General features: G+C 42.1%; 1 long non-coding RNA gene and 1 pseudogene across 2 annotated transcripts; one reads left to right on the top strand and one right to left on the bottom strand.

The window, feature by feature from the left end:
* The first annotated feature begins 250 nt into the window (after positions 1-250).
* LOC144281366 (immunoglobulin kappa variable 2D-29 pseudogene) lies at positions 251-18699 on the top strand (annotated as a pseudogene). The gene is made up of 3 exons (XR_013349952.1): positions 251-444; positions 807-1014; positions 18576-18699. The product of XR_013349952.1 is annotated as an immunoglobulin kappa variable 2D-29 pseudogene (transcript).
* On the bottom strand, positions 8996-17418 carry LOC144280811 (uncharacterized). The gene is made up of 4 exons (XR_013349221.1): positions 16943-17418; positions 11608-11753; positions 9933-10044; positions 8996-9086 (listed from the first exon to the last, which is right to left on the bottom strand). It is a non-coding gene; the product is annotated as an uncharacterized LOC144280811 (long non-coding RNA).
* Positions 18700-23953: the final 5254 nt, after the last annotated feature.

Below are 23953 nucleotides of genomic sequence, written 5' to 3'. Positions count from 1 at the left end.
GGACTTTAGCAGACAGGAATCCACCAGGAGGGCCTTTCACCTGCCAGAAATTGACACTGGCCACTACACCTTCAGGTCCCTGCTGGTTTCACAGAAGGGCAGGACACTGAGCACTGTTTTCCCACAGATCCTGACTTTACCCTTCGATCCTCCTTCCTACTCAGGCAGTAAAGAATTTGTCTCTGTTAGCTTTCCTCCCAGCACAGAAGACCTTTTAAGCTACTACACTGGCAGGAGAGGGACCTGCACCTGCCTGTGCCTCTTTCCACTCTGCCACACCCACCAGGGGATTTGCATATTGTCCCCTGGGGAGGACCTTCCCTTGAAAGTCTGAGATAAAGGTCAGCTCTAGGCTTGTCTTTACTTACTAGGGCTCCTCAGCTCAGCTTCTCAAGATGAGGTTCCCTTCTCAGTTCCTGGGGCTGCTGATGCTCTGGATCCCAGGTAAGGACAGGGCAGGGATGAGGAAAGACATAGGGGCATGGATGGTGAGCTCCCCTGGTGCTGTTTCTCTCCCTGTGTATTCTGTGCATGGGACAGATTGCCCTCCGACAGGGGGAATTTAATTTTTAGACTGTGAGAATTAAGAAGAATCTAAAATATTTGAAGAACAGTACTTTAGTGAGATGCTGAAGAAGAAAGAAGCCACTCTGTGTCTTGCTATCTTGGGTTTTCCATGATAATTGAATAGTTAAAATATAAATCAAAATCAAAATATGATTTAGCCTAAAATATACAAAACCCAAAATGATTGAATGTCTTATACTGTTTCTAACACAACTTGTACTTATCTCTCATTATTTTAGGATCCAGTGGGGATATTGTCATGACACAGACCCCACCGTCCCTGTCCGTCAGCCCTGGAGAGACGGCCTCCATCTCCTGCAAGGCCAGTCAGAGCCTCCTGCACAGTAACGGGAACACCTATTTGAATTGGTTCCGACAGAAGCCAGGCCAGTCTCCACAGCGTTTGATCTATAAGGTCTCCAACAGAGACCCTGGGGTCCCAGACAGGTTCAGTGGCAGCGGGTCAAGGACAGATTTCACCCTGAGAATCAGCAGAGTGGAGACTGACGATGCTGGAGTTTATTACTGCATGCAAGGTATACAAGCTCCTCCACAGTGGTTCAGCCCTGAACACAAACCTCTCTATTTGGCCTGTCACCACTGCCCAATGTGTTCCTTGAGTGGGGAGCAGGCGCCGCAGAGTGTCTGAGTTGGCGTCAGTGGCAGATGTTGGAGAACCCAGGGCAGTAATGTGCAGCTGAGTGCTCTGGCCCATGTTACAGCCCCATGAGCTGCAGCAGCCTTCGCGGGGCAGAAGCAGCTCAAGAACGGAGGTGATGCAAGTGCTCTCTGAGCAACAGGCTGGAGGGAGAGCTCACTTGTATCTCATCCCCACCCCTCTTCAGAGTCAGAAAATTGAGGCATATTTGTGACAATCCAAGCCGAATACATTTTGAAGCAAACAACTTTTGCTATATTTTTGATAGGAGAAGTGGTACCTGATGGTGCAATTCTTAATTTATTATTTTTTATTTTCCTACTCTCTGAATTTCTTCTTTCTCAGTTACACTAATTGCTCTATTGCTGTTTTATCTGGAGAGCATTCTATACCTGCTAGGAAATATGGCTGTAAACAATTAGTAAAATTGTTTGTTCAAGCACCCAAATAAATTTTGAAAATTCATAGCAGATATGAGGTCCTAATTTTGTTAAAAAGTAATACTAGATACATACACACACACTTATTTATTTATATACACTGGAATATTAGTCTGCCAAAGAAAGACATCTTGTTATTTGCAACAACATGAATGGTCCTATAAAATCTAATGTTAAGTGAAATAAGTCAAATAAAGACAGATACCATATGATTTCATTTATATGTGGAGTCTAGAAACCAAACAAACAAACAATAAACCCAGAACAGAAAGGGAAAAAGACCATGAATACAGAGAACACACTGTTGGTGGCCAGACAGAAAGAGGATCATCGGAGGCTGGGAAAAATTCACGAAGGAGAGTGGGAGATATATGGAATGAACAAAAACAAGTAACCTGGATGAAGGGTACAGCACAAGGAATATATTCAAATATTTCGTAATAGCGTTGTATGGGGACAGATGGTAACTACACTTGCGGTGACATAATATAGCACATAGACATGTCAAATCGCTATGTTGTACACCTGAAACCATCGTAGCACTGCGCGCCAAGTATACTTCTATAAAACTACAACATACACACACAGAGATGTGCACACACACAGACACACACAGAAGAACTTAAATCTAGAAGTTTTATACTTGCCTCAATTACCTTTTTCTGAGACAAAATAAAAGCTGTTCTTGGAATCTCACAGTGGGTTCTGAGAATACAACACAACCTGAAAGATGTGGAGCATAGAATGTACTTCATATACCACAGCTAGCGTAGAGAGTGGTGTGAATTTTTTCCCCAAAAGTAACATTTTAAAACCATTTAAGAAGGAGAGGCGGGGCAAGTTGGCAGAGGAGTAGGGTCCCCAAGTCACCTGTCCCCACCAACTTACCTAGATAACTTTCCAATCATCCTGAAAACCCGCGAATTCGGCCTGAGATTTAAAGAGAGAACAGCTGGAACACTACAGTGTTCGCGCTTCTATCAATGTAGGTAGACAGAAAAAAATGAAGAAATAGAAAAGCATCCAAGGGGGAGGCGCCCCGCAAGGAGCCAGGCTAAGGACGCGCGGCGAGTGTCCCCAGGACAGGAGAGCCCAGGCCCGGAGAAGCAGGAACTTCACCAACCTTCCGGGACGGAAAGGCGCTCCCAGGGAGCTGGGGCAGGATCCCAGGAGGGGCAGTGGAGCCCCCAGGGTCCCGGGGGCACTAACAGAGGAGGTGCCCCCGCGGGAGAGCGCGCCACCCACCGGCCGAGCTCCCTAAAGGGCTGCAGCGCGCGCCGGGCGGGCCCCGGGAGCAGCTCGAAGGCGGCACCCGGTGGAGGGGGCTGCGCGGCCGGGAGCGCGATTCCAGCGGCGCAGGCCCCGAGCCCAGGGCGCTGGGGACACAGCCCAGGATCCTGCACTCCCCGCGGGCCAGGCAGAGGCCTGGAGGACACAGGACAGGGAGGACGCTCCTGCCACCGGGCGCCCCTGCAGACTGGGAGCTGCGGTAGTTACTGTGGGAGCTGACGCCAGGGCTGGAGAGCTGGCTGCCGCCAGTGTGCTTGTTCCTCCTGGTGTCACCTTATACCTGAGACTGAGCAGGGCCACCAGGGAACAGGGGCTTCACAGGATAAACAGCTCCCACTGAGCCATACACCTGACAGGGGGCTGGGCAGCTCCCCCAGGTGCACACACCTGGGACTCAGCACAGCAGGCCCATCCCCCAGAACACCAGCTGGAAGGACAGGGGAAGAGCAAGTTCTTGACCTAGTAGCGCTGGAAAGCTCCAGGGGAAGTCGAAGGACTTACAGTATATAGAATCAGAGGATACCTCTCCTTGTTTTTTTTTTGTCCTCCCCCCCTTTTTCCCTCTTTTTCTCCTTTTTCCAGTACACCTTGTTTTTAGCCACTCTGCACTGAGCAAAATGACTAGAAGGAAGAACTCACCACGAAAGAAAGAATCAGAAACAGTACTCTCTCCCACAGAGTTACACAGTTTGGTTTACAATTCAATGTCAGAAAGCCAATTCAGAAGCACAATTATAAAGCTACTGGTGGCTCTGGAAAAAAGCATAAAGGATTCAAGAGACTTCATGACTGCAGAATTTAGATCTAATCAGGCCAAAATTAAAAATCAATTAAATGAGATGAAATCCAAACTAGAGGTCCTAACGATGAGGGTTAATGAAGAACGAGTGAGTGACATAGAAGACAAGTTGATGGCAAGGAAGGAAGCTGAGGAAAAAAGAGAAAAACGATTAAAAGATCATGAGGAAAGGTTAAGGGAAATAAATGACAGCCTCATTTTTCCCACAGGAAGAAATCTACATTTAATTGGGGTTTCAGAGGGCACCTAAAGGGACAGAGGACCAGAAAGTGTATTTGAACAAATTATGGCTGAGAACTTCCCTAACTTGGGAAGGGAAACAGGAATTCAGATCCAGGAGTTAGAGATCCCCCACTAAAATCAATAAAAACCATTCAACACCCAGACATTTATATAGTGAAACTTGCAAACTCCAAAGACAAAGAGAAGATCTTTAAAGCAGCAAGGGACAAGAGGGCCCTAAACTTTATGGGGAGAAGTATTAGGTTAACAGCAGACCTCTCCACAGAGACCTGGCAGGCCAGAAAGGGCTGGCAGGATATATTCAGGGTCTTAAATGAGAAGAACCTGCAGCCAAGAATACTTTATCCAGCAAGGCTCTCATTCAGAATAGAAGGAGAGATAAAGAGCTTCCAAGATAGGCAGAAACTGAAAGAGTATGTGACCACCAAACCAGCAATGCAAGAAATATTAAGGGGAACTCTATAAAAGAAAAAGGAAGTCCAAGGAAACAATCCACAAAAACAGGGACCAAATAGGTATCATGATGACACTAAATTCGTATCTTTCAATAGTAACTCTGAACGTGAATGGGCTCTATGATCCCATCAAAAGGCGCAGTATTTCAGACTGGATAAAAAAGCAAGACCCATCTATTTGCTGCCTACAAGAGACTCATTTTAGATGTAAGGAAACCTAGAGCCTGAAAATGAAAGGTTGGAGAACCATTTACCATTCAAATGGTCCTCAAAAGAAAGCAGGGTAGCCATCCTCATATCAGATAAATTGAAGTTTATCCTAAAGACTGTAGTAAGAGATGAAGAGGGACACTATATCATCCTTAAGGGATCTATCCAACAAGAGGACCTAACAATCATGAATATTTATGCCCCAAATGTGAGAGCTGCCAAACATATCAATCAATTAATAACCAAAGTTAGATGTACTTAGATAATAGTACACTTAAACCTGGTGACTTGAACATGGAACCTTCTAAAACTGATAGATTTTCTAAGCACAACATCTCCAAAGAAATAAGAGCATTAAATAATATACTGGACAAGATGGATTTCACAGATATTTACAGAACTTTACATCCAAAGCAACTGAATACACATTTGTCTCAAGGGCACATGGAACTTTCTCCAGAATAGACCACATACTGGGTCACAAATCAGGACTCAACCAATGCCAAAAGATTGGGATCATCCCCTACATGTTTTCAGACCATATAGCTTTGAAACATGAACTCAATCACAAGGAGAAATTTGGAAGAAACTCAAACACGTGAAGCTTAGAGAGCATCCTGCTAAAAGATGAAAGGGTCAACCAGGAAATTAGAGAAGAATTAAAATGATTCATGGAAACTAATGAGAATGAAGATACAACCATTCAAAATCTTTGGGATACAGCAAAAGCAGTCCTGAGGGGGAAATACATCGCAATACAAGCATCCATCCAAAAACTGGAAAGAACTCAAATGCAAAATCTAACCTTGCACCTAAAGGAGCTGGAGAAGGAAGAGCAAATAAAACCTTCACCCAGCAGAAGAAGTTAATAAAGATTCGAGCAGAACTCAATGAAATAGAGACCAGAAGAACTGTGGAACAGATTAACATAACCAGGAGTTGGTTCTTTTTTTATTTCTTTTTCTTTTTCTTTATGATAGTCACACAGAGAGAGAGAGAGAGAGGCAGAGACACAGGCAGAGGGAGAAGCAGGCTCCATGCACCGGGAGCCCGACGTGGGATTCGATCCCTGGTCTCCAGGATCACGCCCTGGGCCAAAGGCAGGCGCCAAACCACTGCGCCACCCAGGGATCCCAGGAGTTGGTTCCTTGAAAGAATAAGATAAAAAAAAAGAATTAATAAGATAGATAAACCATTAGCCAGCCTTATTAGAAAGAAGAGAAAAAAGATTCAAATTAATAAAATCTTGAATGAGAAAGGGGAGATCACCACCAATACCAAGGAAATACAAACGATTTTAAAAATGTATTGTGAGCAGCTAGACACCAATAAATTAAGCAATCAAGAAGAAATGGATGCATTTCTGGAAAACTGAAAACCACCAAACTGGAACAAGAAGAAATACAAAACCTGAACAGGCCAATAACCAGGGAGGAAATTGAAGCAGTCATCAAAAACCTCTCAAAACACAAAAGTCCAGGGCCAGATGGCTTCCCAGGGCAATTCTAACAAATTTTTAAAGAAGAAACCATACCTATTCTACTAAAGCTGTTCGGGAAGATAGAAAGAGATGCAGTATTTCCAAAGTCATTCTATGAGGCCAGTATCACTATGATTCCAAAACCAAAGACCCCACCAAAAAGGAGGATTATAGACCAATATCCCTGATGAACACAAGCAAAAATTCTCAATGAGATACTAGCCAATAGGATCCAACGGTACATTAAGAAGATTATTCACCATGACCAAGTGGGGTTCATTCCCGGAATGTAAGGCTGGTTCAACACTCTTAAAGCAATCAATGTGATAGATCATATTAACAAGAGAAAAAAAATATGATCCTCTCAATAGATGCAGAGAAAGCATTTGACAAAATACAGCATTCATTCCTCATCAAAACCTTCAGAGTGTAGGGATAGAGGGAACATTCCTCAACATCTTAAAAGCCATCTATGAAAAGCCCACAGCAAATATCATTCTCAGTGGGGAAACACTGAGAGCCTTTCCCCTAAGATCAGGGGATCTTCCCCTGAGAACAGGGATGTCCACTCTCACTACTGCTATTCAACATAGTACTGGAAGTCCTAGCCTCAGCAATCAGAGAACAAAAAGAAATAAAAGGCATTCAAATTGGCAAAGAAGTCAAACTCTCCCTCTTCACAGATGACATGATACTCTACATAGAAAACCCAAAACATTCCACCCCAAGATTGCTGGAACTCATACAGCAATTCGGCAGTGCGGCAGGATACAAAACCAATGCCCAGAAATCAGTGGCATTTCTATACACTAACAATGAAACTGAAGAAAGAGAAATTAAGGAATCAATCTCATTTACAATTGCACCCAAAAGCATTAAGATACCTAGGAATAAACCTAACCAAAGAGGTAAAGGATCTATACCCTAAAAACTGCAGAACACTTCTGAAAGAAATTGAGGGAGACACAAAGAGATGGAAAAATATTCCATGCTCATGGATTGGAAGAATTAATATTGTGAAAATGTCAATGTTACCCAGGGAAATTTACACATTTAGTGCAATCCCTATCAAAATCCCATGGACTTTCTTAAGGGAGTTGGAACAATTTATTGTAAACATTCCATACAAATTTATGTATGGAATCAGAAAAGAGCCCAAATAGGGGAATATTAAAAAAGAAAACAATAGCTGGGGGTATCACGATGCCGGATTTCAAGTTGTACTACAAAGCTGTGGTCATCAAGACAGTGTGGTACTGGCACAAAAACAGACACATAGATCAATGGAACAGAATAGAGAATCCAGAAGTGGACTCTCAACTCTATGGTCAACTAATATTTGACAAAGCAGGAAAGACTATCCACTGGAAAAAGGACAGTCTCTTCAATAAATGGTGCTGGGAAAATTGGAAAGCCACACATAGAAGAATGAAACTAGACCATTCTCTTACACGATACACAAAGATAAACTCAAAATGGATGAAAGATCTAAATGGGAGACAAGATTCCATCAAAATCCTAGAGGAGAACACAAGCAACACCCTTTTTGAACTTGGCCACAGCAACTTCTTGCAAGATACATCCACGAGGCAAAGGAAACAAAAACAAAAAATGAATTATTGGGACTTCATCAAGATAAAAAGCTTCTGTACAGTAAAAGAAACTGTCAACAAAACTACAAGACAGGGCAGCCCTGGTGGCTTAGCGGTTTAGCAATGCCATCACCCGGGGTGTGATCCTAGAGACCCGGGAAGTCCCACATCGGGCTCCCCGAATATAACCTGCCTCTCCCTCTGCCTGTGTCTCTGCCTCTGTCTCTGTGGGTCTCTCGTGAATAAATAAATCTTTTAAAAAAAACTACAAGACAACCTACAGAATTGGAGAAGATATTTGCAAATGATATATCAGATTAAGGGCTAGTATCCAAGATCTATAAAAGACTTATTAAACTCAACAGCAAAGAAACAAACAATCCAATCATGAAATGGGCAAAAGACATGAACAGAAATCTCACAGAGGAAGACATAGACATGGCCAACAAGCACATGAGAAAATGCTCCACATCACCAGCCATAAGGGAAATACAAATCACAACCACAATGAGATCCCACCTCACACCAGTGAGAATGGGGAAAATTAACAAGACAGGAAACAACAAATGTTGGAGAGGATGTGGAGAAAGGGGAACCCTCTTGCACTGTTGGTGGGAATGTGAACGGGTGCAGCCACTCTGGAAAACGGTGTGGAGGTTCCTCGAAGAGTTAAAAACAGATTTGCCCTACGACCCAGCAATTGCACTCCTGGGGATTTACCCCAAAGATACAGATGCAATGAAACACCGGGACACCTGCCCCCCATTGTTTATAGCAGCAATGTCCACAATAGCCAAACTGTGGAAGGAGCCTCGGTGTCCATCAAAAGACGAATGGATAAAGAAGATGTGGTCTATGTATACAATGGAATATTACTCAGCCATTAGAAACAACAAATACCTACCATTTGCTTCAACATGGATGGAACTGGAGGGTGTTATACTGAGTGAAATAAATCAATCTGGAAGGACAAACATTATATGGTCTCATTCTTTGGGGGAAAATAAAAAATAGTGAAAGGGATGGAGGGGAAAAGAGAGAAAATGAGTGGGAAATATCAGTGAAGAAGACACAACATGAGAGACTCCTAACTCTGGGAAATGAACAAGGGGTAGTGGGAGGAGAGGTGGGCGGGGGGATGGGGTGACTGGGTAATGGGCACTGAGGGGGGCATTTGACAGGACGAAAACTAGGTGATAGGCTCTATGTTGGAATATTGAATTCCAATTTAAAAACTGAAAGAAAAAAAAAACAAGCTCGCCTTTTATCAGAAAGAACTCCCATCTGCAATAGTCAGGACACAGGCTTCTGTGTTTGTCTCATCTTCACCAAAGCTCTGTAGTTTGACCTGTCTGGCTTGATAAAAATTATAGGTCAAAGTCTACAGAATGTATAACAGCATCACACTTCCCACCCCACACACTCTGACCCCAGAATAATGGGCTCACAGTTGCACCAAAAAGAGAATCTTCTCAAGGTACACAAATCACACACTGGCTTCCACTTTTTTGGACCCAGATGAACAGCCTCTCACACAAAGACAACAGTGCCATAATATCCACCTGCAAAACTCCTTGCTAATTCAGTTGATGGTGCTTAGATTAGAGACCTCTAGAGCCCTGTTCCTCACCTGGACCTCACAGAGTTTCTGCTTACATCCCTTACAAATGTTATTCTTTCTGTGAAGTTGTGGCGTCCAGCTTTGCTGGGGTCAGTTTTATTGTCCAGGGTACAAAATAGAGTAATAAACATGTAGAGACGCGGATTCCTGTTTGGAACTAAGAATACTCCTTGTTCAGTGTACAGGTCATACTGGAAAATTTCAAAGCCTTTACTGTCAAGAAATAATGTTTCTAAGATTTTGCATTTTCGAGATATTTTAGATAATTTTAAGAAATTATGAGGCAAGCAACCAAGCAGAAAAAAACCTTTTAAGTTTTCATGTTAAGTTTTGCAGCAAATAGTAATATTCCAAATTCAAACATTCTAAAGAATAATTTTGAAAAAAAACATTTCAAAACTGATATACAATAAAATAAAAACCATGACAGATGAATAATTTGCACCATATTACTACACACTGAGCTTTCACATAAAAAATGTGTATTTGATTTTTTTTGTAGTACAGTTAGTTGACAAATAGTGTTAAATAATGTGTTTCTTTATTTAACATGGGTTATGAATATTTTGACACTCACCTTAACATTTATAATATTGTCTTATATTTTCCTTTTTGTCTTCATAGTGACATTTTTCATTATTGTGGCTTGTCTTTCTGAATTCATTCACTAGCAACGTTCATTAGGGAGGCTGGAATTTTCAAGAGGAAGAATCAGGATTGCTTTGGCTAACTTATAACATCAAGGAAAGAAAACATAAGAAAAAGAAAATAAAGTGACAAGTAAGAAATTATGGTATTTGGGCTATTATACTCTTACTTCTATCTCAATTTGTCATGAGCAACTGAGACTCTCCGCAGAGTTCAGGATTTGCTCTCCATAGCATTTTTACACAATAGCTATTCCACTCTCAGTACAAAATCTTACTCTTGGAAGATTTCCTAGGAGATACAGAGCCTGAGCTTTTCTGCGTAATCACACCTGGAATTGTATTTATCAGTTATTTTTCAATTCAGTATGACTTTGGCTTTTAATTACCTGAGATTCAAAGAACTATAAACTCTATGCTTCAGTTTCTCCAGGATTTTGTTTGAGGACAGTGACTTTAGTTGGGAGGTAATTTGAAGTTGACACAATTTTCATGAATGACTCAATATGACATAACCTCAAGCAGACACATGAAGAATCATCAGTATGTCTCTATTGTACTGAAGGGTCTCATATATAACACATGACATGTGTGTGTCTGTCAATCGATCAATAGATCTATCTATCTTTATCTGAGGAATGGAGAGAAATATGACAGGATACACTCCAAACTGTAAAAAAGGGGTTACCACAAATCATACTCATTACCTGAAGCCTAAAATTCTGTCTTTCTTCTTTCATATTCTCTACCATGTGACTCGTAGTTCTCTTCCTGTAAGTGAGAGAATCTTCCTACTTGGCAGGTTTTTTGCTTTCAACTTCTCATAGAGCATAATTCAGAAGGTCCCAGGGTGATTTTATTTTAAATCATTATTAAACAGTCTTAAACCATCAGCCTGGAAACAGGAGACCCCATAGAACTCTAGAACATCTCCAGTTCTTCCCGTGATTTGGAGATCCTCCGCCACTCAGCTGCAATTGGGAGTGTCAGCTGTTTCCCCCGGGACCTTCCTGCAGACAGGAATTCAAGCAGAAGGGCCATTCACCTGCCAGAAATGGACACTGGCCACTACACCTTCATGTCTCTGCTGGTTTCACAGAAGGGCAGGACTCTGAGCACTGTCTTCCCACAGATCCTCACTTTCTCAGTTCGATGCTCTCCTACTGCTCAGATGATGTTCACTGGTACTGTTCTTTTTCATCACTCTGAGGAAACTACAGATACATCTGAGTTGTTCTTCAGGCTCCTGACAACTGACCATTTATCTTGATGTGGAGAGGAACATTTTGCCTCCTTCCTAAGTGTCATGGAAATGCTCAGAGGAGAACATTTGTTGTGTCATTCTGTTGAGTCAAACTGTGGTGTACCATTTGGATAGATTTTAGTGGTCATTTCAGTTCAGATGTTTCTGTGTGTGTGTGTGTGTGTGTGTGTGTGTGTGTGAGTGTGTGTGTGTGTGTGTGTGTGTGTGTGTGTGTTCTGGAGAAAGAATTAACTACTTAAATAATTTGGGGACAATGTGTCACCCCCGTATGGGGAAAAATGAGTTTGATTGTCTTACTTCATACATGAAACTCACTTTTCAAAACACGACTTTAAACTTACAGAAGAAAATATTGAGATATGAGTACAGGGTAGGAAGATCAGATCCAGGAAAGCATATCTCGCTCTCATTCTCTTTTCTTCTGATCATGGAAACAATCCTAAGAGCATTAATTTCCAAACCCCTCCATTATACAATGATTAGGTCACTGTAAAATGAAACAAAAGAAAATTTAAAAGCCACAATCTAGGAGCCTTCCACATCAGTACTTTATGAGAATCATCAGGGAGTATCCACTGGGAAATAAGGAAACAGCAGTCTGGAAAATGACCTGGAACCTTGCTTTGGAGAGAAATATAAAGGGAGAAAACCAAGTATATTGGCTCTAATCTTCAAGGAAAACATAGAAAAGTGCTTGAACATGTAATTCTAATAAAAACCCCCATCTTCATAAAATCAGAGCATTGCCTCCAAAATCTGGGGAGGCAGCCTAGGGCAGCTAATCACCCTCAGAGGAGGTTTGTGTGAGAACTGCAGCTCTGTGGGACAAGGGTCAGTGCTGCAGATAGGAACACTTGCAGCCATATCAGGCTGACGTCCAGGCTGGGAAGAAATCCACATCGTGTCCACTGTCCTTGAACCCACAGGAGACCCTAGAGGTCAGAGTGGGAGTTAGATAGGATGCAAGGCTTTAGAACCTGCTTGAATTCCCCCAGCCTCTGAAACAATGGTGGTCCTCCAGAATTTCTGATTTATGTCTGTGACATACGAGAAAATATAGAGTTTGGTCTCTGCTCCCAGCCCCTGACAGAGCTCCTAAAACGCTTATAATTTCCTAGGAGATAAAAGCTCTAGAGAATCTTTCATTCTGTGAGATTGCCCCTGAATGGGCTCCAGGATGGGCACTGGTCACCAGAAAGACCAAGCCATGATTAGAACCATGGAATTTGCTGCCCCATTTCCCATCCAGTAAGGGGAGAGGAGCTTGACACATAGATAATAATCGATCATGTCTAGGTAAGCAAGCCTCCACGAGTCTCAAGAGTGCAAGGTTTAGAGAGCTTCCACACAGATGAACAATCCACAGAGAGAAAGAGATGCACTCCATCTCCACAAGGACAGAAGCTGCTGTACACAGGACCCTCCCAGACCTCACCCTATGTATCTCCATCTAGCTCTTCATCTGTATCTTGATCATATCCTTGAATAAACTGGTAAACATAAATAGGTGTTTCTCTCAGTTCTGTGAGCTCCTCTAGCTAAGCATCACACATGTGGAGGGAAGCCTGGGAACCCCCTCCTAAAAATGGTATTGGGAGCGGTCCCTTCATCTCTCCCATCAGACAAGGAGACCCTGATGGGCTAGTCCTTCTCAACCTCGGGCCTCCAGGCCACCTTGAAGAGCTGCAGGCAGCTGCTGTGGAGGATGAAGTATGGACATGAAAGCCAACTGGGAACAGACCCACATCCAAGAGGCTGTGGTCCTTGGGAAACTCCATCATGAAATTGCATATGGGGTCGTCAACACATCTGGTCAGGGACAGCCACCTGGCTTATATGGACCGGAGCCTCTCCTCTACCGGGTGGTTCTTTGTACCCAGTCTCTGCAAGAGTGGTGACACCTCCACAGTCTACAGGCGTTTTGGCATTCTCCTTAAATACCCACATGGGATGGATATAGCCCCAAGGTTGAAATCTTCCCTGAAACAAGAGAAACATCTCTTTCTCTCCTGTAACAAAGTTAAAAACTTTCTCTAATATAAAACACATTTCTAGAGTAATGGCAAAAATAAAGTTATAGACTCTTCATACTTTCAAGAAAGAGCAAAAATAAAACAAACTGGGGATATCTGTGGAGAAATTAGGAACAATTATGAAAAGTCAGCTTCTCTGAAGGTGGATCAAGAATGAATAAAGGTACAGCAGGGGGTAAAAGATAAAATCCTGCATAAGGGCCTGGCCCATGTGCCCCAATTTGTATCCTCTCTGGAGACCTACCAGTTCTGGGTCCCTCTGGGGGATCGGCTTAGGCTTTGGTTGTCCTGCATCCCTGCTCAACTCCCTCATGTGCCCAATCTTGCTTTAGAGACGCTGATCTCAAGAACATTCCTCAACCACTGTCCCCATGCTACCTTACACATGAATCTGCTTTCCAGGGAATGATGCCTGGAACCAGGGATGTCAGTGAGTAGCACAGACCAGCTTGTCATACTAACTTTCATAGGCAGAAGGTGTACAATTTCCACAATATACAAGGACAGAATGTTGTCAGAAAGAGGCATCTGTGGCAGTAGATGCTTAAGCACATATTAGTAGAAATTAAGTCAATGTGCAGACTCTTAGTGTATATTTTGTCTCTGTAACTGCAAAACTCTAGGTCAGGGGAGCTGAAGCCTAAAGTCACTGCTTCTGATTCAGGTCCTAGACCTAAGCCAGTTAAAGTCTCAAGCTCATTGATTGAAGGGAAGGCCAGGTCTCACATGAAGGACACTGATGTTTTGTCACAGATTCATCAAGAAAATTTTGCCTCCTTTTTTTCCCTAAGGAACTCAAGGATTGGGGCCTGTGCTAAAAATGCTTCCTCTCCTCCCTGATGAGAACACTCCTAAATAGAGAACAGGGCTTTGGAATATCTAGATCGTTGAAGCCCAATGGTTGAGAAGTAACTTGTAAAGTCAGAAGATCAACACATTCACAGGTGTATGAATCAGGTTATTTATCTGTACAGATTATCCCCCAGTGGTGACCATTTACAAATATTTAGAAAAGGTGACCCATTTCAATCACAAGTCCCAAGAATCTACTCAACAGAACTGAAGCTGGGGATGCTCCCTCTGCTGGATGTCTTGATCTCAGTTCTCCTACAAAAAAAAAAGCTCGCCCCTGGGTGTCCATTGAAAGAAGAATGGATAAAGAAGCTGTGGTCTATGTATACAATGGAATATTACTCAGCCATTAGAAAGGACAAATAGGGATCCCTGGGTGGCGCAGCGGTTTGGCGCCTGCCTTTGGCCCAGGGTGCGATCCTGGAGACCCGGGATCGAATCCCACGTCGGGCTCCCGGTGCATGGAGCCTGCTTCTCCCTCTGCCTGTGTCTCTGTCTCTGTCTCTCTCTCTCTCTCTCTCTGTGACTATCATAAATAAATAAATAAATAAAAATTTAAAAAAAAAAACGACAAATACCCACCATTTGCTTCAACAGGGATGGAACTGGAGGGTGTTATGCTGAGTGAAATAAGTCATTCAGAGGACAAACATTATATGGTCTCATTCATTTGGGGAATATAAAAAATAGGGAAAGGGATGGAGGGGAAGAGAGAGAAAATGAGTGGGAAATATCAGTGATGGTGACAGAACACAAGAGACTTTAACCCTGGGAAACGAACAAGGGGTAGTGGGAGGGGATGTGGGCAGGGGGATGGGGTGACTGGGTGACGGGCACTGAGGGGGGACTTGATGGGATGAGAACTGGGTGATATGCTATCTGCCGGCAAATTGAGTCCCAATAAAAAAAATTAAAAAAAAAAAAAAAAGCTCGCCTTTTATCAGAAAGAACTTCCATTTAGGTTAGTCAGGAAACAAGCTTCTGTGTTTGTCTCATCTGCACCAAAGCACCATAGTTTGAGCATCTGGCTTGATAAAATTTATAGGTCAAAGTCTACAGAATATATAACAGCATCACACTTCCTATCCCACACACTCTGATCCCAGGATAATGGGTTCACAGTTGCACCAAAAAGAGAATCTTCTCAAGGTACACAAATCACACCCTGACTTCCACTTTTATGGACCCAGATGAACAGCCTCTCGCACAGAGACAACAGTGCCATAAAATCCACCTGCAAAACTCCTTGCTAATTCAGTTGATGGTGCTTAGATTAGAGACCTCTAGAGCCCTGTTCCCCACCTGGACCTCACAGAGTTTCTGCTTACATCCCTTACAAATGCTATTCTTTCTGTGAAGTTGTAGCGTCCAGCTTTGCTGGGGTCAGTTTTATTGTCCAGGGTACAAAATAGAGTGTAAACATGTAGAGACGCAGATTGCTGTTTGGAACTAAGAATACTCCTTGTTCAGTGTACAGGTCATACTGGAAAATTTCAAAGCCATTACTGTCAAGAAATAATCTTTCTAAGATTTTGCATTTTCGAGATATTTTAGATAATTTTTAAAAATTATGAGACAGGCAACCAAGCAGAAAAGACTTTTTAAGTTTTCATGTTAATTTCTGTAGCAAATAATAATATTCCAAATTCAAACATTCTAAAGAATAATTTGGAAAAATATTTTCAAAACCGATATACAGTAAGTAAAAAAAAACCATGACAGATGAATAATTTGCAGCCATATTTCCACACGCTGAGCTTTCACATAAAAATGTGTAATGTGATTCGTTTTTGAAGTACAGTTGAGAAATAGTGTTACACAATGTGATTCTTCACTTAACATGGGTTATGAATATTTTGACACTCACCATAACATTTATAATAATGTCTTGTATTATCCTTTTTGTCTTTGTCCTGATATTTTTCATTATTGTGGCTTATCTTTCTGAATTCATTCACTAATAGGATTCATTAGGAAGACTGAAATTTTTTTTTAATTGGAGTTCAATTTGCCAACATATAGCATAACATCCAATGCTCATCCCATCAAGTGCCCCTCTCAGTGCCAGTCACCCAGTCACCCCCACCCCCTGCCCACCTCCCTTTCCACCACCTCTTGTTCAATTCCCTGAATTAGGAGTCTCTCATGTTCTGTTACCCTCACTGATATTTTCTCTCATTTTCTCTCCTTTCCCCTTTATTCCCTTTCACTATTTTTTATATTCCCAAAATGAATGAGACCATATAATGTTTGTCCTTCTCTGTTTGACTTATTTCACTCAGCATAATACCCTCCAGTCCCATCCAACTCGAAGCAAATGGTGGGTATTTCTCATTTCTAATGGCCAAGTAATGTTCCATTGTATACACAGACCACAGCTTCTTTATTCATTCAATTCGATGGACACCTAGACTCCTTCCACAGTCTGGCTATTGTGGACATTGAGGCTGAAAATTTAAAGAGGAAGATTCAGGATTGCATTGGCTAGCTTATAACATGGATCAAGGAAGAAAACATAAGAAAAAGTAAATAAAGTGACACCTAAGAAATTATGGGACTTGGGCTATTATACTCCTATCTCAATTTGTCGTGAGCACCTGGGACTCTCCACAGAGTTCAGGATTTGCTCTCCACAGCATTTTTACACAATAGCTATTCCACTCTCAGTACAAAATCTTACTCTTGGAAGATATCCTAGGAGATACAGAGCCTGAGCTTTTCTGTGTAATCACACCTGGAATTGTATTTATCAGTTATTTTTCAATTCAGTATGACTTTGGCTTTTAATTACCTGAGACTCAGTAGAACTACAAACTCTATGCTTTCAGTTTCTCCAGGATTTTGTTTGAGGACAGTGACTTTAATTGGGAGGTAACTTGAGGTTGACACAATTCTCACAAATATCTCAATATGATAACGTCAAGCAGACACATGAAGAATCATCAGGTTCTGTCACTGTTGTAATGAAGTGTCTCATATATACCACATGGCATGTGTGTGTGTCTATCGATCGATCAATCAATCGATCTATCTTTATCTGGGGAAGGAGAGAGAAGTGTGACAGGATACACTCCAGACAGTAAAAAAGGGTTACCACAAATCATACTCATTATATGAAGCATAAAATACGGTCGTCTTCCCTATTCTCTTCCATGTGATTATTAGTTCTCTTCCTGTAAGTGAGAGAATCTTCCTCCTTGACAGGGTGTTTTTACTTTCATCTTCTCATAGAGCATAATTCACAGGGTCCCAGGGTGAGTTTATTGTAAATCATTATTAGACAGTCTTAAACCATCAGCCTGGAAACAGGAGACCCCATAGACCCTAGAACTATCTCCAGTTCTTCCCGTGATTTGGAGATCCTCCGCCACTCAGCTGTAGTTGGGAGTGTCAGCTGTTTCCCCTGGGACCTTAGCAGACAGGAATCCAAGCAGGAGGGCCTTTCACCTGCCAGAAATGGACACTGGCCACTACACCTTCACGTCTCTGCTGGTTTCACAGAAGGGCAGGACTCTGAGCACTGTCTTCCCACAGATCCTGACTTTTCCCTTCGATCCTCCTTCCTACTCAGGCAGTAAAGAATTTGTCTCTGTTAGCTTTCCTCCCAGCACAGAAGACCTTTTAAGCTACTACACTGGCAGGAGAGGGACCTGCACCTGCCTGTGCCTCTTTCCACTCTGCCACACCCACCAGGGGATTTGCATATTGTCCCCTGGGGAGGACCTTCCCTTGAAAGTCTGAGATAAAGGTCAGCTCTAGGCTTGTCTTTACTTACTAGGGCTCCTCAGCTCAGCTTCTCAAGATGAGGTTCCCTTCTCAGCTCCTGGGGCTGCTGATGCTCTGGATCCCAGGTAAGGACAGGGCGGGGATGAGGAAAGACATGGGGGTGCGGATGGTCAGCTCCCCTGGTGCTGCTTTTCTCCCTGTGTATTCTGTGCATGCAGGAGATTGCCCTCCAACGAGGAGAATTTAATTTTTAGACCTGTGAAAATTAAGAAGAAAGTAAAAGATACGAAGAACGGTACTTTAGTGAGATGCTAAAGAAGAAAGAAGCCACTCTGTCTTGCTCTCTTGGGTTTTCCATGATAATTGAATACATTTAAAATATAAAACAAAACACAAAATATGATTTAGCATAAAATGTAAAAAACTCAAAGTAATAGAAATGTTTTATACTGTTTCTAACACAACTTGTACTTATCTCTCGCTACTTTAGGATCCAGTGGGGATATTGTCATGACACAGACCCCACCGTCCCTGTCCGTCAGCCCTGGAGAGACGGCCTCCATCTCCTGCAAGGCCAGTCAGAGCCTCCTGCACAGTAACGGGAACACCTATTTGAATTGGTTCCGACAGAAGCCAGGCCAGTCTCCACAGGGCCTGATCTATAGGGTGTCCAACCGCTTCACTGGCGTGTCAGACAGGTTCAGTGGCAGCGGGTCAGGGACAGATTTCACCCTGAGAATCAGCAGAGTGGAGGCTGACGATGCTGGAGTTTATTACTGCGGGCAAGATATACAAGATCCTCCCACAGTGGTTCAGCCCTGAACACAAACCTCTCTGTTTGGCCTGTCACCACTGCCCAATGTGTTCCTTGAGTGGGGAGCAGGCGCCGCAGAGTGTCTGAGTTGGTGTCAGTGGCAGATGTTGGAGAACCCAGGGCAGTAATGTGCAGCTGAGTGCTCTGGCCCATGTTACAGCCCCATCAGCTGCAGCAGCCTTCGCGGGGCAGAAGCAGCTCAAGAACGGAGGTGATGCAAGTGCTCTCTGAGCAACAGGCTGGAGGGAGAGCTCCCTTGTATCTCATCCCCACCCCTCTCTCCTTGTGTTTGGTTATTACATTTAGAGAGCCTGAGAGTCAGAAAATTGAGGCATATTTGTGACAATCCAAGTCAAATACATTTTGATACAAACAAAATTGTTATAGTTTTTTGACAGGAGATATTCAGTACCGTTCAGTATTCATTTTTTTCCCCAGTCTCTGAATTTCTTCTTTCTCATTACACTAATTGCTCTATTACTGTGTTCTCTGGATAGCATTATATGTGCTATCCCCACAGGAAATATGGCTGAGAACAATTAGTACAATTGTTTGTTCAAGCACTTTATTTATTATACAAATAAACTTTGTAAATTCAAGCAGATATGAGGTCCTAATTCTGTTAAAAAGTAGTGATACACACACACACTCACACACACACACACACACATACCTCACATACTTATTTATATACACTGGAATATTACTCTGCCATAAAAAAGACATCTTGTTATTTGCAACAACATGAAAAGTCATTGAGAGTCTAATGTTAAGTGGAATAAGTCAGACAAAGAAAGACAGATACCATATGATTTCATTTATATGTAGAATCTAGAAACCAAACAAACAAACAAGAACCCCAGAACAGAAAGGCAAAAAGACCCATGAATACAGAGAACACACTGGTGGTGGCAAGACGGAAAGAGGATCAGAGGATGGAAAAAATTCATGAAGGAGAGTGGGAGGTATATGGAATGAACAAAAACTAGTCACACGGATGAAAGGTACAGCACAGGGAATATAATCAAGGATTTCGTAATAGCGTTGTGTAGGGATAGATGGTAATTACACTTGTGGTGACATAACATGACATAGACATGTCAAATCACACCTAAACCAACATAGCACTGTGTTCCAAATATACTTCAGTAACAAAACAACATACACACACAAAGAACTTAAATCGAGAAGTTTTATATTTGCCTCAATTACCTTTATCTGAGACAAAATAAAGGAATCTCACAGTGGGTCCTGAGAATACAACACACCCTGAAAGGTGTAGACCATAGAATGTAATTCATATACCACAGCTAGGGTAGAGAGTGGTGTGAAAGTTTTTTCCCAAAAGTAACATTTTAACACCAGATAGCCTAAATACTCTTTTGGAAATGACAAATTTGGTACTATTTTGAAAATGGTTTCAAGCACTAGACAAATACATTATTTTTTACAGATGTGGTCTTACCTGAAAAGGAACCTGAATTTATATTCTGCTCAAATGTATGCTTTGAGTAGATCTCAATTAAAACAATCCTCAAAAATTTTATCTGTCCTTATCTAAAAGCATATCCATTACCTGTCCATTTCACCTATTCATCCCTCGTCCCCTCTAGCCCCTGGCAACCGCTCAACACTTTGCTGTTTCTATGGACCGTAGACTATGCCTTTTTGAGCTGAATAGTATTTCATTGTCCAGATGCATCATAGTTTATTTATCCATTCATCTTGGGAAGAAATGTGAGTTACAACAAGTATTAAACTTATGAAGAAATCTGTATATATGTTGGTGTACAGGTTTTTCCGTAGACATAAGTTTTCAACTCCTTAGGGTAAATACCTAAAAGTCTGATTGCTGAATTGTGTGATAAGAGTATGTTTAGTTCTGTAAGGAAATGCCAAACTGTTTTCCAAAATGGCTGCTCCTTTTTGCATTTCCAGCAGCAGGGAATGCTAATCTGTGTCCCTCAAAATGCTCACTTGCATTTGGAGCTGTGATCTAGATTGTGGCCACAACAGTAAGTGTGGAGTAGCATCTCCGGTTTGCATTTCCTTAACAACGCATAAATTTGGAACATTTTTTCTGTGCCTTGTTTCATATCTGTCTTCTCCTTTCTGATGCGGTGTCTGTTCAGATCTTTTCCCATTTCTAATTGGATTATTTCTTACTGTTGAGTTTTAAGTGTTCTTTGTAAATTTTAGGTAACAGCCTTTGTCATAGGTGTTTTTGCAAATATGTTCTCCCAGTGTGTGACTTGTCTCCTTACACACTGGATAATGTCTGGGCCCACAGTAATTTTATTTGTGCAACCGGATCTTACGTTACATGCATTAATAAATAACGTATTACCATGTCACAATATTCAAATTTTGATTATTCGTATTTGAATTTAATTAGTTTCCTTAGTATTCCTATGATATTCTTTTTTTTTTTAAACATTTTTAAAGAGGGCATGATAGATCATATTTGACCTCACAGAGTTCAAAACACAAAGACGTTAGAAACACTTGCTTACAATAAGGACCTGGAAGACTTCCCCTCCACATCCCTACTTCTCAACCCCCAACTCTACTGCTACTGAAATTTTGTTCTTTACAATAAAACTCTTCCTGCTTTTCTGACACAAGGAGATCTTGCCAGTCGCTTTCTTCGGGGGCCGGAGGGCGGGAGGACTTGGGGGTTCTGCTGCCACTTTACACACTGAGATCTTGACACCATATGTAACTCTAAAGGCTGGAGAGAAAACACTGCGAAAATCATGGAGAGATTGGAAAATCAAGGACTGGTGGCTGGACCACCTTACAAGACAAGTCACTTGTGTGTAAAAGTTACACACAATTATCAGTGTGTGTAAAACCCTATAGCATTGTGGATTGCTGTCTCTTCTCGTTGGCTATTCTCAGTAAACATAGCTCTTCACTGAAATGTCATTTCCTTGGACATTATTTATTTTTATGTGTTTGATCAACCAAATTTTTTATTTATCAAAATAGTGTAGAGTTGCAGTCCTCTTCATTTGCCCCCAACTATCCGGGTACATTGCATCATTATCTTCCCCCAGCAACACCAAGAATTGAGCCTGAGTGTGCTCATAGGTTGTGATTAATGAATCCTTGAGAACTTAGTTGCTGGGATAAGAGTGGAAGAGAGAGTAAAGACTGTGGACAATTTCAGGTGTTCAAGTTTTTCTCCACATTCTTTTCTGGAATCCTCCTAAAGATCAATCAGCTAGATTGCTTAACACAGAGTAGGGTCTTTCCCTCAACCACTTGCTCTCTCCTTTCCGACTCTGCTTGTTTTCCCCTCCATCCAGCATTGAAAGAGAGAGCAAAGCTCAGGTATTTTGCAGCTTCAGGCATTGTTCCAGCCTCATCTTGACAGCAAAATACTGGAGCTTCAGGTAGAAATGTACTTTTCTCTTAGCCTGTCTGCTCCGCCCGAATCTTTTATTTTCCTCTTCATTCCACATACACATCCTGCTCTCCTTCTGCCCAGATGAGGTTCACTGGCACTGTTCTTTTTCATTAGTCTGAGAAAACTACAGATACATCTGAACTGTTCTTCAGGCTCCTACAGCTTACCACTTAACTTGATGAGAAGAGGAAGGTTTTGCCTCTTTTCTAAGTGTCATGGAAATGATCAGAGTAGAAGCTTTGTTGCATCATTCTGTTGGTCAAACTGAGGTGCCACGACTTGGATAGATTTTAGTAGTCATTTCAGTTCAGACGTGTGTGTGTGTGTGTGTGTGTGTGTGTTCTGGAGAAAGAATTAACTACTTAATAAATATTTGGGACAGTGTGTCAAACCCATATGGGGAAAAATAAGTTCAATTGTCTTACATCATACACGAAACTAATTTTCAAACATGACTTTAAACTGATAAAAGAAAATATTGCAGAATATATTTAGATATGAGGACAGGGTAAGAAGATCAGATCCAAGAAAGCATATCTCGCTCTCATTCTCTTTTCTTCTGAGCATGGAAACGGTCCTAAGAGCAATAATTTCCAAACCCCTCTAGTATACAATGATTACGTCACTGTAAAACAAAACAAAAGAATTTGCAACCACAATCTGGAGAACTTCCACACTAGTAGTTTATGGGAATTATCTGGGAGTAGCCACTGGGAAATAAGGAAACAGCAGTCTGCGATGACCTGGTACCTTGTTTTGGAGAGAAATATAAAGGGAGAAAACTAAGTATATTGGCTCTAATCTTTAAGGAAAACCTAGAAAAAGCTGGAACAAGTAATTCTAATAAAAATCCCCGTCTTCACAAAATCAGAGCATTGCCTCCAAAACCTGTGGAGGCAGCCTAAGGCAGCTAATCACCCTCAGAAGAGGTTTGTGTGAGAACTGCAGCTCTGTGAGACAAGGGTCAGTCCTGCAGATAGGAACACTTGCAGCCATATCAGGCTGACGTCCAGGCTGGGAAGAAATTTGCACTGTGTCCACTGTCTCTGAACCCACAGGGGACCCCAGAGTCAGAGTGGGAGTTAGATAGAATGCAGGGCTTTAGAACCTGCTTGAATTCTTAGAGCTGTCTCCTCTCTCAACATTCCTTAAAAGCAGGTCAGCAAGATGAGGACTCTGAAGGATGCCTGGGCAAAGCAAATGCACTGGGAGCAGAAACTGCGCGGTCAATACGTAGACATGTTCTTATTCTTTCTTTCACCTCAGCCACAGTATTGCATATGGTTGAAAACAATTGTAGTCATTTCCTCCACGGGGACAACCTAGGCCAACATGACCTGGACACAGACACAATGGTCCCTCCCTGCCCCATTCTAGCTGCTAAAAACGAACTCAGGGCCATCCTACTGGGAGGCTGGGAAGATCCTAGAGACAAGAGAATACAATTGACAAGAAATGTGTCCAGAGGTGCCATAATAGAAAATTCAAGCAACAGTCTAGTGCCTTGTTCCTTATGGTAAAGAAGTAAGAGTGTCAAGCATGAGTAAAGGAGTGTGAGTCTCATTATTTGCATAGAAACACAGCCCACTGCTTTCGTTGGCTCCTATCATGGGGAGTATGTGGAAGAGGCTGTATTTCCCCAGGCACACTAAGCTTCCACTCATAGAGGCCAGTCCGTGCTCCCGAATACGTTCTCCAGTGAAGGTTACCTCACGTATGACTTTCCTGTTGAACTATATATTCTAATGATTTTGTTTTCAAAATTGTCTCTCATTCCCTCATTCACTATTTCAACAACAAAGAAAACAACATTCCTGGACTGGAAATGTGAACTATGACACTATGTAAAT

Source organism: Canis aureus, chromosome 12 (genome assembly GCF_053574225.1).
Source record: "Canis aureus isolate CA01 chromosome 12, VMU_Caureus_v.1.0, whole genome shotgun sequence".
Taxonomy (NCBI): Eukaryota; Metazoa; Chordata; class Mammalia; order Carnivora; family Canidae; genus Canis; species Canis aureus.
This window is presented reverse-complemented; position numbering and strand designations above follow the sequence as displayed.